Source organism: Mustela lutreola, chromosome 2 (assembly GCF_030435805.1).
Source record: "Mustela lutreola isolate mMusLut2 chromosome 2, mMusLut2.pri, whole genome shotgun sequence".
Taxonomy (NCBI): Eukaryota; Metazoa; Chordata; class Mammalia; order Carnivora; family Mustelidae; genus Mustela; species Mustela lutreola.
Genome location: NC_081291.1, coordinates 180,242,249 through 180,253,038, shown reverse-complemented (window position 1 = coordinate 180,253,038; position 10,790 = coordinate 180,242,249).

Genomic DNA, 10,790 nt, shown 5'->3' with positions numbered 1-10,790 from the left:
AGTCTTTATATGTCTTATTTTAAAAACTTAGGAGTCTCTGAATGCCTTAAGTTTCAGCAGGTTTTAGGTTCATTTTTAACTTAGAGTGTTTGAAAATTTAACACACAATTATCAAATTATAATTATGTTTAATAGAATACATTACTTAAGCCTAATACAATAGATTTCAGTAAGTATTTTAAAAAGGAAATCAGGATACAAATTATATTTTCTTAAACTGAACATTAGGAGAAGGAAAGGAAAAGTGAATTGGGGGAAATCAGAGGGGGAGATGAACCATGAGAGACTGTGGATTCTGAGAAACAAACTGAGGGTTTTGGAAGGGAGGGGGTGAGGGATGGGTGAGCCTGGTGGTGGATATTAAGGAGGGCAGGTATTGCATGGAGCACTGGGTGTGATGCATAAACAACAAATCTTGGAACACTGAAAAAATAAAATAAAATTAAATATATATGTATATATACATATATAGATAGATAGATATAGGATCTTCAGCTCTATGAGTATAAATAAAATAATGCCAAATTATTTTTTTTAAGATTTTATTTATTTGTCAGAGACAGAGAGGGAGAGGGAGCACAGGCAGACAGAATGGCAGGCAGAGGCAGAGGGAGAAGCAGGCTCCCTGCCGAGCAAGGAACGGGATGTGGGACTCAATCCCAGGACGCTAGGATCATGACCTGAGCCGAAGGCAGCTGCTTAACCAACTGAGCCACCCAGGCGTCCCCAAATTATTTTTTTTCACAGTCCCTCCTTCCCACTCCAATCTTCTTATTTAATTGAATTTAAGGAGACTTAATGTTTACTTACATTTTTCACATGAGTTTAAACCTTGGCCTTCTTTTACTAGCTGTATGAAATCGATGCCTTTGGTTAAATCAACTTTCTAAGGCCATTGTTTCTCATCAATCCAAATTAAAATAATAACAGTACCCATAGCTTAGGACTGACTAAATGAAACAGGTACATAACGTAAAGCTTTTTGCAAGTCAGCATGGGTCCTAACAACATGTTGATAACACCTGAATTTAGTGTGCTCTGCTGATACCCATGGCCCCGGTTGGAAGCTCCTTAAATTAATGTCATGTTGAGAAACTTGGCCAGGGCCTGAGGCTGATCCTTCCGTGACTGAGATTCAGATCAGCTCTGGATTAAATCTTACTATGGAAACTGCTTACAGCCTCTGCTGCAGTCATTTAACGGCTTGCCATGTTAGGACTAAAGGAAGGTCCATTAGCATTTTACTCAGCTATCTTCCCATATTCATCTATACTCCAGAAATCTGGTCAAGTTAAACTCCTCCTCTTCCCCTGCTGAACCATGGTGCAAAGGCAATATTTTGGTGCTGACACTCCTACTGAACTGGGGGAGAGATATTGGTAGGGGACTCAAAATGTCATATCTTCCAACGGCCCAAAACATGAATAAGGATAAAAGGCATTTGATTTTGTTCCCCTCAAATTACTTAAGACTATGCCTTTTGTCCTTTTTATTTCTTCTTTTCATAATCCTTTCTAAGTAAAAGGGTTAAGTTTCTCTTCCTGACTTTAGCCTCATAGCTAAAGGTTAATGGCAAGAAAGCATGAAGGAGAAACCCTTACCCTTACCCATAAAGATGCCTAATTTCAGAAACTCTTTTTCTGTCACCATTACCATTAATATTATAATTAATATTCACTAACTTAAAACATCTATGATTATGATTTAGAACTGTGTTTAAGTCCCAAAAAATAATCTCACGTAGTTAGATTCATCTTATAACCTTACTATTCCAAGAGGCAGCACCAACGAATAGTATACAGAGTATTTGTGTATAAAATGCACACACACACACACACACACAAACAAAACATACATATAATACTCATTCTTTCAGAAAGATTGTGAGTTTCTGAATATATGGAGTAAAGGTGGTTTTTGTAAATGCTGAAATTAATCCTCACATATGAATTGAAACCATCACATTGTAAATACTACCACATCCCATGATTAAAGAAATCACTGGAGGAAATCAAAGAATTTGTAGAATTTTCTTTTTTTGAAAATTGCTAATTTGCTAATAATGAGCTCCATTACTGTTTATATCATTAATAAAAGTTAAAAGAATGCTTTTTATCTTTACTGCATTTATTTCTTATTAGCAATATATTTCTAGAATATTTTGTGACTGATTTTTGAGGGAAATGTCAGTTAATTTGCTTTATGTTATGTTTCAGTCAAGTGAATTCTATTTACTTGCCATTTTATTCTTCCTCATAAATAACCATTCTGGTAGAAATGAGAAGTTTTCAAAATGCGATTTTTTTAGAGGATCTTAAGTTACTATCCTTTAATGTGACAGATTGACTACATAGTCTTGGTGATATCCATCCCATGTTTCTGGTACAATTGGGTTGGTTCTGTTTAGAGTGATTTTTCTGTTCCCAGCATAGGCGGTACAGACAGTTCAGCCCAATGCACCACACTCCAGCAAGTGAACTTATTCCAGAGTCTCCACTGGTTTGGGTGAAGCTTTGTCTATTCTGTTTGACTATGACTGTCCAGGACACTTCCTCTCCTTTGCTCTCACAAATTTCTTTTTTAATATTTTATTCATTTATTTGAGAAAGAGCACAGAGGGGGAGCACAGAGGGAGAGCATGAAGCAGACTGCCCGTTGAGCAGGCAGTCTGAGGTAGGTGGAATCCCAGGACCCCAGGATTTCCACCCAAGCCCAGCTTAAGCAACTAAGTCACCCAGGTGTTTGGCTCTCACAAGTTTCCATCTCTAATATACATCTTGAATGGAAACTCCATCTTGACAACTGCTTCTGGGGATACCAACTGTAACCCACATAGTTCAAAGAGAAAACTGTAGTATAAGAATTAACATGCAATTAAAAGGTACCTGTTTTGTTTTGTTGCTTATAGATTACAGTTAATGAATATTTGACAGGAAGTATTTGAGGTGATTTTTTTTTTTTTTTTTTGCACTTCTGAGGGAATTTTTGTCATCTGTAAAACTATCCAATTGTTGGTTCCTGAGTAAAATCTGAAACTGGCTCCCAGAGGACAAGGAGACAGGGAAGAAAAAAACAAGGCACTCCAGACTGGTAAATGGCAGTATGAATACTTATGAAACTTGTCTTGGGCAGCTACAAGGTGAATAGATCTCTGCTCCTGCCCTCCAGAATCTTAAAGTTCTTAGCTGGGTTCAGTCAAATACACCATGCAGATGATCTCATCAATGCACTGCTCTCTTAAGCCTGAGTCCTTGAAAATTGTTCCCACTATAGGAACAGTCAGCAGGTAAGATCCTAGGACAGAGGGTGAGGGTAGGTGCCTCTATTTGCCTGGAGGGAGCTCATGGGTCAAACAGAGGTTGCATCCTCTCAATAACCTCCTAAAACATTGCACCCTTCATGACTAGTGCATGTAGTCTTATATGCTCCCCTTCTTCCCCAGTGTGCCCTGAGCAGTAAGCAAAGGGTTTTATCAGCATGGAGGTGGCTCATTTGGCTGCTCCCTGGCTGCCGCAGAGGTTAATGGAATAGCAACAATATAAGCACAGATAAGAGAAAACACAGATTAAGATGATGAGTCCCAATACAACAAACAATATTTTCTACCAAAAGCCCCATGATATGAACCGCTGATTTACTAAGTCCTTTATGCTAGGAATCAGAGCAGTTAGGGCATTCACTTGTGTCCTTACATGTTTTAATAAAGATGGTATGTTAATAGATTCATCAAGTTTGAAAACACAACATTTTCTTTGGACAAAGGCACAGATTGCCTCCTTGTGCGGCTGTAATATTGTCCAAGACCACAGCTTTTCTCATTAGAGATATTTCAGGGTTTAGTCAGGACAGATATTGCCAGCTGTCATTTAAGTCTTGCTGGATGAATGCAATAAGGGCATCTATGTTTGCAGTAACATCCCCCAGGCCAGTGGAGGGAACAAAGAAGGTAACCAAATGATTGTATTGGTAGAAAAAAGAATATGCTTATCTGACCTTACAGAGAGGGAGACTGGCGATTGTGGTTACTGTGGGGCAGATTCTTGCCTGTGCCCAGAACAAAATCCAGGGTGCAGTGGCACATCACTCAGGTGGAAGGCCTGCCCAAAGATTTGTACCATACAACACTGGATTCCTTTAGGGGCCACCCAATAAATGCCTGGGTATGGGTACCAGTCAGTGACAAACCAGATGCTACCCTTTAATGTGACAGAATGACTACACTGTTCCAGCAATATCCATCCCATATTCCTGGTATCATTGAATTGGTTCTGCTTTGAGTATTTTTTCTGTTTTCAATATGGGATTGCCTGGGTTCTCAAATGTCTATAACCAAAAATAAGCTACATGAATCCATCCCACATCAGGGTATAGCCAACCATGGTTCTAATGGTGCTACTTTTAGGATCTTTCCAGTCAGCATTTTGACAAGCAGCCTGTATAGTTTGATTGACAGAGAAAGAATACCAGTATTGGTAATGGTGTATATGCCTCAGACCAGATTTCTGGATCACTGTTGGCAATATCAGATAAATTAAGAGTACTAGTCCTAGCTTGTTCTTCCTTAACATACATTTAGTGCTTTTCAGTTCCCTCCCTGGAATTGTGATACCCATCATGGTAATTCTGATGAGCCAGACAAGGGCAGCTGTTCACATTGATTCTTTTTCTAGGTGTATAATTGGGTCCATTATAGAAAGATATTTCCATCAGCTGCTCATCCCATTACTAAGTATTATAGGAGCAGCAGAAATCTAAAAAGTCCAAATATTTGAAAAGACAGATATTTAGTAGGAAATTTATATGGGAAACTTCTCCCCTTCTGTATGATTACAATTGTAGCCTGATCCTTTTATGTTAATGTGATTGCAGCTTTAGGAATTTTCCCTGGTTGTACATGCCACACATATTGGCTGGAGGAGGCAGCACTGGCGGGCAAGACAGGATGACTGGGGGCAGGATATATCAAATCAGGATATGTCTCTTCACTCAAAGGTGTGTGTTCATTTCAAGTAGAGTGTTTCAACAGGTCCAGCTTGCAGAAGGACAACAGAATCCAGGGCAGACTGAGTAGTTTCTCTTCACTCAGAGGTGCAAAGTAAATCACCCATTTCAGCAGGATGGCCCAATCCAAATTCCAGTAGATAACATGCTTCCCAGGCATGATGGGGCTCGGTGTTCTCAGCAGCATAGCCCCTGCATCCATAGTCAGAGTCAGGACAATGACTATATCTGATGACTTCTACACCTTTATGGGATTGGATGTCTTGATAGGGGTCCCCAGTCTGACATATGGGGCATCAGGCCCTACTGGTTGATCATTCAAATGAGATAATACTTTAGTCCACCTGGTCAAGGTAGTTTTACCTGTTTGTATTTACTCTCCTGCTTTAATACTCTATTCTTTTCTACCAATCCTGCTGCTTGCAGTTTATAGGGCAGATGGAACCTCCATTCAATGTCATGTTCTTTTGCCCAGTCCTGCATACAATGACCTTTGAAATGTGACCCCTAACACTGTCTATCCAATGAGGGTATCTGAACATGGTATTTAACTTCTCTAATACCCTACTAGTGACAGCTTGGTTAATGTGGAGACTGGGGAAACCTTGGATTAGGCCAGGCACAATGTCCACACAAGCAAGGCACACTTAGAAGTCTCTCCTGATGGGCGGGGGCCAGTGTAATCAATTTGCAATCCTTTGCTGGTTGAGAACTTCAGTGGATGTTCCCAGACTCCTTTGGCAGTTGCCTTGGGTGTTATTTAGAGCACACAGGACATGCTATTACTACATTAAGAAAGTCACAGCTTTTCAAGGGCAATCCAAAATTCCTGACAATATGCCATCCCATCCAGACTCAATGATGGCCACTTGTCCTATGTACTCAATCTGCTCTATCTGCTGAAGGGGCAGCTACATCAAAAAGTTCATGGGGCACAATTTTCTCATCATGAACATGCCCTGAATTGGGTGGTGTCCTGCTAGCTGGGGTTGTTACTGTGCTTTTGTTTTTCTTTGTGTTGGGGTCAGACAGCATGAGGTGCTTCGTCCTTTTCTCTGTTATCACTGCAGTACGCAATATCCTCACTCTCCCCACTTTTGCAGTAATTCTACCTGTTAGCATCCCAATTAAGCTTTGTCATAATCAATCAGATCTTAATCCCTTCTTTGACCCACTGTGCTGTACACAGTTACTTAAACAAGTGCATTAGACCAGCTGGTGTTTTGGGGGTGTCCCCATATTCTCATAGTAATCCATAAGAATTTAACATACAGGCCATCCTTTCTTACATAGAGGTTGATGGCCAACTTGAGATTTCCTTAATGAACACCTTTTTCCCAAGACCTATTTCTTTGATCTTCTGGCTGGCTTGCTAATTGTTGGGAGTTCCCCACATGAAATCCAAAACTGGCCCTTGTAAACAGAGGGCAAGGATATACTAAAGAAAGATGTAGATCACGCTATATCGGTAGGTGGTAGTTTTAATAACCAAGTGAATTTACATATGAGGCTTGTCTTAGGTGGCCACAAGATGAGTAAATCTCTGCCTCCACTTGTCAAAATCATATGAGTTTATATAGAGACCATAAAAAGGTTCAGTTACATATACAGTCCAGATATTCTCAGCCTCAAAGCTGCATCTTTTTTTCTCTCTTTATTTTATTTTTTAAGTTTTTTTTTATTAACATATAATGTATTATTAGCCCCAGAGATACAGGTCTGTGAATTGCCAGGTTTACACACTTCACAACACTCACCATAGCACATACCCTCCCCAATGTCCATAACCCAACCACCCTCTCCTTACCCCCCTTCCTCCAGCAATCCTCAGTTTGTTTTGGGACATTAAGAGTCTCTTTTGGTTTGTCTCCCTCCTGATCCCATCTTGTTTCATTTATTCCTTTCCTACCCCTCATACCCCCCATGTTGCCTCTCCTTCCTCATATCAGGGAGATCATATAATAATTGTCTTTCTCTGATTGACTTATTTCCCTAAGCATATTACCCTCTAGCTCCAGCCACCTCATCGCAAATGGCAAGATTTCATTTCTTTTGATGGCTACATAGTATTCCATTGTGTGTGTGTGTGTGTGTGTATATATATATATATATATATATATATATATATATATATATATGCCATCTTCTTTATCCATTCATCTGTTGGTGGAAATCTAGGATCTAGGTTCTTTCCATAGTTTGGCTATTATGGTCATTGTTGTCAAAGCTGCATCCTTGAAGAGCCTCCTGGTGTGAGAAGAGTGGGCAGAATGTACATTCCAAGGACAAGGAGATGGTGAAGAGCCTCTGATTGCCTGGGTCTAGCTTACAGAAAAACTGAGGTCATATCCTCTCAATGACTCCTCCAACGTGCAGAGTATGACTGTAAAGACTAGGTGAGACAATGATTACAAAATGCTTAGCACAATGCCTAGCAAACAGGAAACACTTCAGACCAGATATTCTTGTGGAGTATTTATTACTTCATCTCTAGTTTTCCCCTTTTCTACTGATATCTCCCTCATTCAGGCTGTAATATCTATTGTGCTAATAGATTAGTCCTAAAGGACGTGGTATAATTTTACCAAAACAAAGGCATTAAATTATTGTACTTTACCATGAATTATTAAAAGCCAGGGCCAAGATGTAAAGCATAAAGTTTTGGAAAAATGCTTACCATACCAGTGTTTCTCACTTGGAAGAATGTAAAGTCTTATACTGAGAATGGATAGGGAAAGAAGTTGGAGGACAAGCAAAGTATTAGAGGTCTATTAAAGCCTTTGGGGAGCTGAGATTGAAGGGAACCAGTGTCTTTCTCCTGTCCGGACCATTAGGAGGCAGCAATTTCACTAGTTGCTATTCTATCACAATGACACTAAAATAAAGCTGCTCATGTACAGGCTGAAGCAGGAGCAGGGAGAAGCTATCCTAGTGAACATCCTAAGAGCACAGAGGTTTTTGGTTTTTTTGTTTGTTCCTTTGGTTTGTTTGTTTTGTTTGTTTTGGTTTGTTTGTTTGTTTTGACAAAAGAGGGAGAGAGAGAGAGAGCAAAAGCAGAGGGAGTAGGAAAGGGAGAAGCAGACTCCCCATGGAACAGGGAGCCAAGCCTTGCTTAATGCCAGACTCAGTCCCAGCATTTTGGAATCAAAACCTGACCCGGTGATTCACAGACCTGGGGATAAAAATATATGTATATAAAAAATATATGTTTATAAAAAATAAAAAAAAAAAAAAAAAAAAAAAAAAAAAAAACCTGAGCCGAACGCAGACATGTAACAGACTGAGCCACCTAGGCTCCCCTGGAGCACAGAGTTTTAGAGAGCAGTCAAATATTTCCGATCTCTCAAGAAATAAATAGATGGAAGTTGAAAGAAATAAAGTGCTTATACACTGAAAGGATCTCAAAATTATGAAAGGGAAAAGAACCAAGAGTGGCACATCTAGGCCATATATTCAGGGCTGGTTGAGAACAGAGACATTCTAGTGCATGTTAGCTGGATTTGTAAGTTTGGCTAATAAACTCTTAACCAATATAATGACATAAAGGCATCTTAGAACAGTAAATCTTAAAGATAATCTGGTTATATAAAATAAAGAACTGACATAGTATAAATATAAATATAAAAATATAAGTATAAAATTCAAAGTTTACCTGGAATTGAACAAAATTAGGTGTTTTACCTAAAAACATTGTAACAATTTTATGTATCTGAAATTCGATGCTTGCAATTGTGAATCTAGGTCACTAAATAATAATTATTATTTTGATTATTGATTAATAGTCATGTCAGAAATCCAAAAAATTTTTTAAAGGTGGTAAAGACCAGATTTTTTAGAATAATCTTATTTAGATATCACAACATGGTTATTTCCTTCATATTGAAAAATTAGTAATCTCATTAGTCTGTCTGCTCCTGATGAACTGTGGCATGATAGAAGATTTACTTAAAAGCAGAGAACAGGATCCTGCAGCATGAAAGCAATCTAACATCAAATTTAGCACTGCAATTAAGTAACAAAGCATTGATTGGTCCCTAGAGTAACATATACCAATAGATTATGTGTCAGGATTGAAAAATTGGCAAACCTAAGAAGGTTTATACCACAATATAGCCACAGCTCCTGATATGCCAAAATTAGTTAACTTAAAAAGATCTGTGGTCGAAGTTAATTTATTTAAATTATTTCATGTTTCTCTTTGTGTAAGTCATTCAATAACAAGAAAAATCTTTTTGCAACAAAGTGGATGGAACTAGAGGTATTGTACTGAGTGAAGTAAGTCAATCAGAGAAAGACAATTATCATATGATCTCCCTGATACGAGGAAGTTGAGAGGAAATGTGGGGGATTTGAGGGGTAGGAAAGGAATAAATGAAACAAGATGGGTTAGGGAGGGAGACAAACCATAAGAAACTCTTAATGTCACAAAACAAACTGAGGATTGCCGTGGGGGAGGTAGGGAGAGGGTGGTTGGGTTATGGACATTGGGGAGGGTGTGCGCTATGGTGAGTGCTGTGAAGAGTGTAAACCTGGCAATTCACAGACCTGTACCCCTGGGGCTAATAATACATTACATGTTAATAAAAAATTTTAAAAAATTTAAAAAGAGTAAAAAAAAATGAAAAAATATACGAACTATTAAAATGAATAAATTCTATATTTAATTATCTCATTTGCCTAAGGATAATATATAAGTTATAAGTACTACTTTTGATTTCTGTGTTAACGATTTGTGGACTAGAAAAACATATCACCAATAGTAAATTTTGAAGCAGAAGTGTCTTCCAGAGAATATATAGTAAATTACATATATTTAAAGGGTTGATTCTGTTGAGACCAGTTATGCTGTTTCAAGGACTGAATAACTAGCACCACATTAAATGACAGCACAAAAACTATTTCCCAGTTGCCCCTCACAGACTACAGTTTTTTGTTTTGTTTTGTTTTGTTTCTAATAAGAAATTACCCTCAACAATGTATGTCTGTAGCCAGCTGTCTCTTGACCTTTATTTTGTGACACAGTAGGGAGTCTGGATTATGTGTAACAGAGATGAGATCTCTTCAAACCCTTCCTGATATCTCCTTATGTCTCTCTATTCCTGGTTACCTGTTGTGCTAACTGATTTACTATTCACATTCTCATTTCATATCAATATCTCATCATAAATACTAATATCACTCATGGGCTACATCTCACAGGACAGAAATTACCATATCTGTGCAATCAGCTTTCCACTTGAGATTTCAGCCAATCCATGATCTTAAAAACATAGAGCAGGATTTTCTTACTATATTTCGTGTGACTGTCCAGTATAGACTAATCTTTCCTTGATATGTTTCCATATCACCCTAAAATACTGAATTCACACATAGAGAAAATTTAATTTTATAATTCATTAAAGCATAAGCACTTTAGTTACTTTTATTCACTTTTTAGATGATTTGAAGGAACAAAAAAATCAAGTGCCTTAAACAATAAAGGGTATTTCCTGGCTTTGATAAGTAAAAGGATTAGATGTACATCAGGTTTGAAAGTTTGATCTGAGATCCATCTTAAATTTTCTGTGATAATACCTATTCTGAATTTAGCAGGGTAACAAGATAGGTGGCATTAGCCTAATGACTTAGAACAATAAGGATGCAACTCTGAAGATGAGGGTGGGGTTAACCACCTGACCACTAGCTAATGTAATAGAGAAGAGTAAAATGTTGGGGTCTACCCAACATCTATTCATAGTTCACAAAACTATGAAGGTTTATGAAGGCATTAAGACATACAGAATTTATAG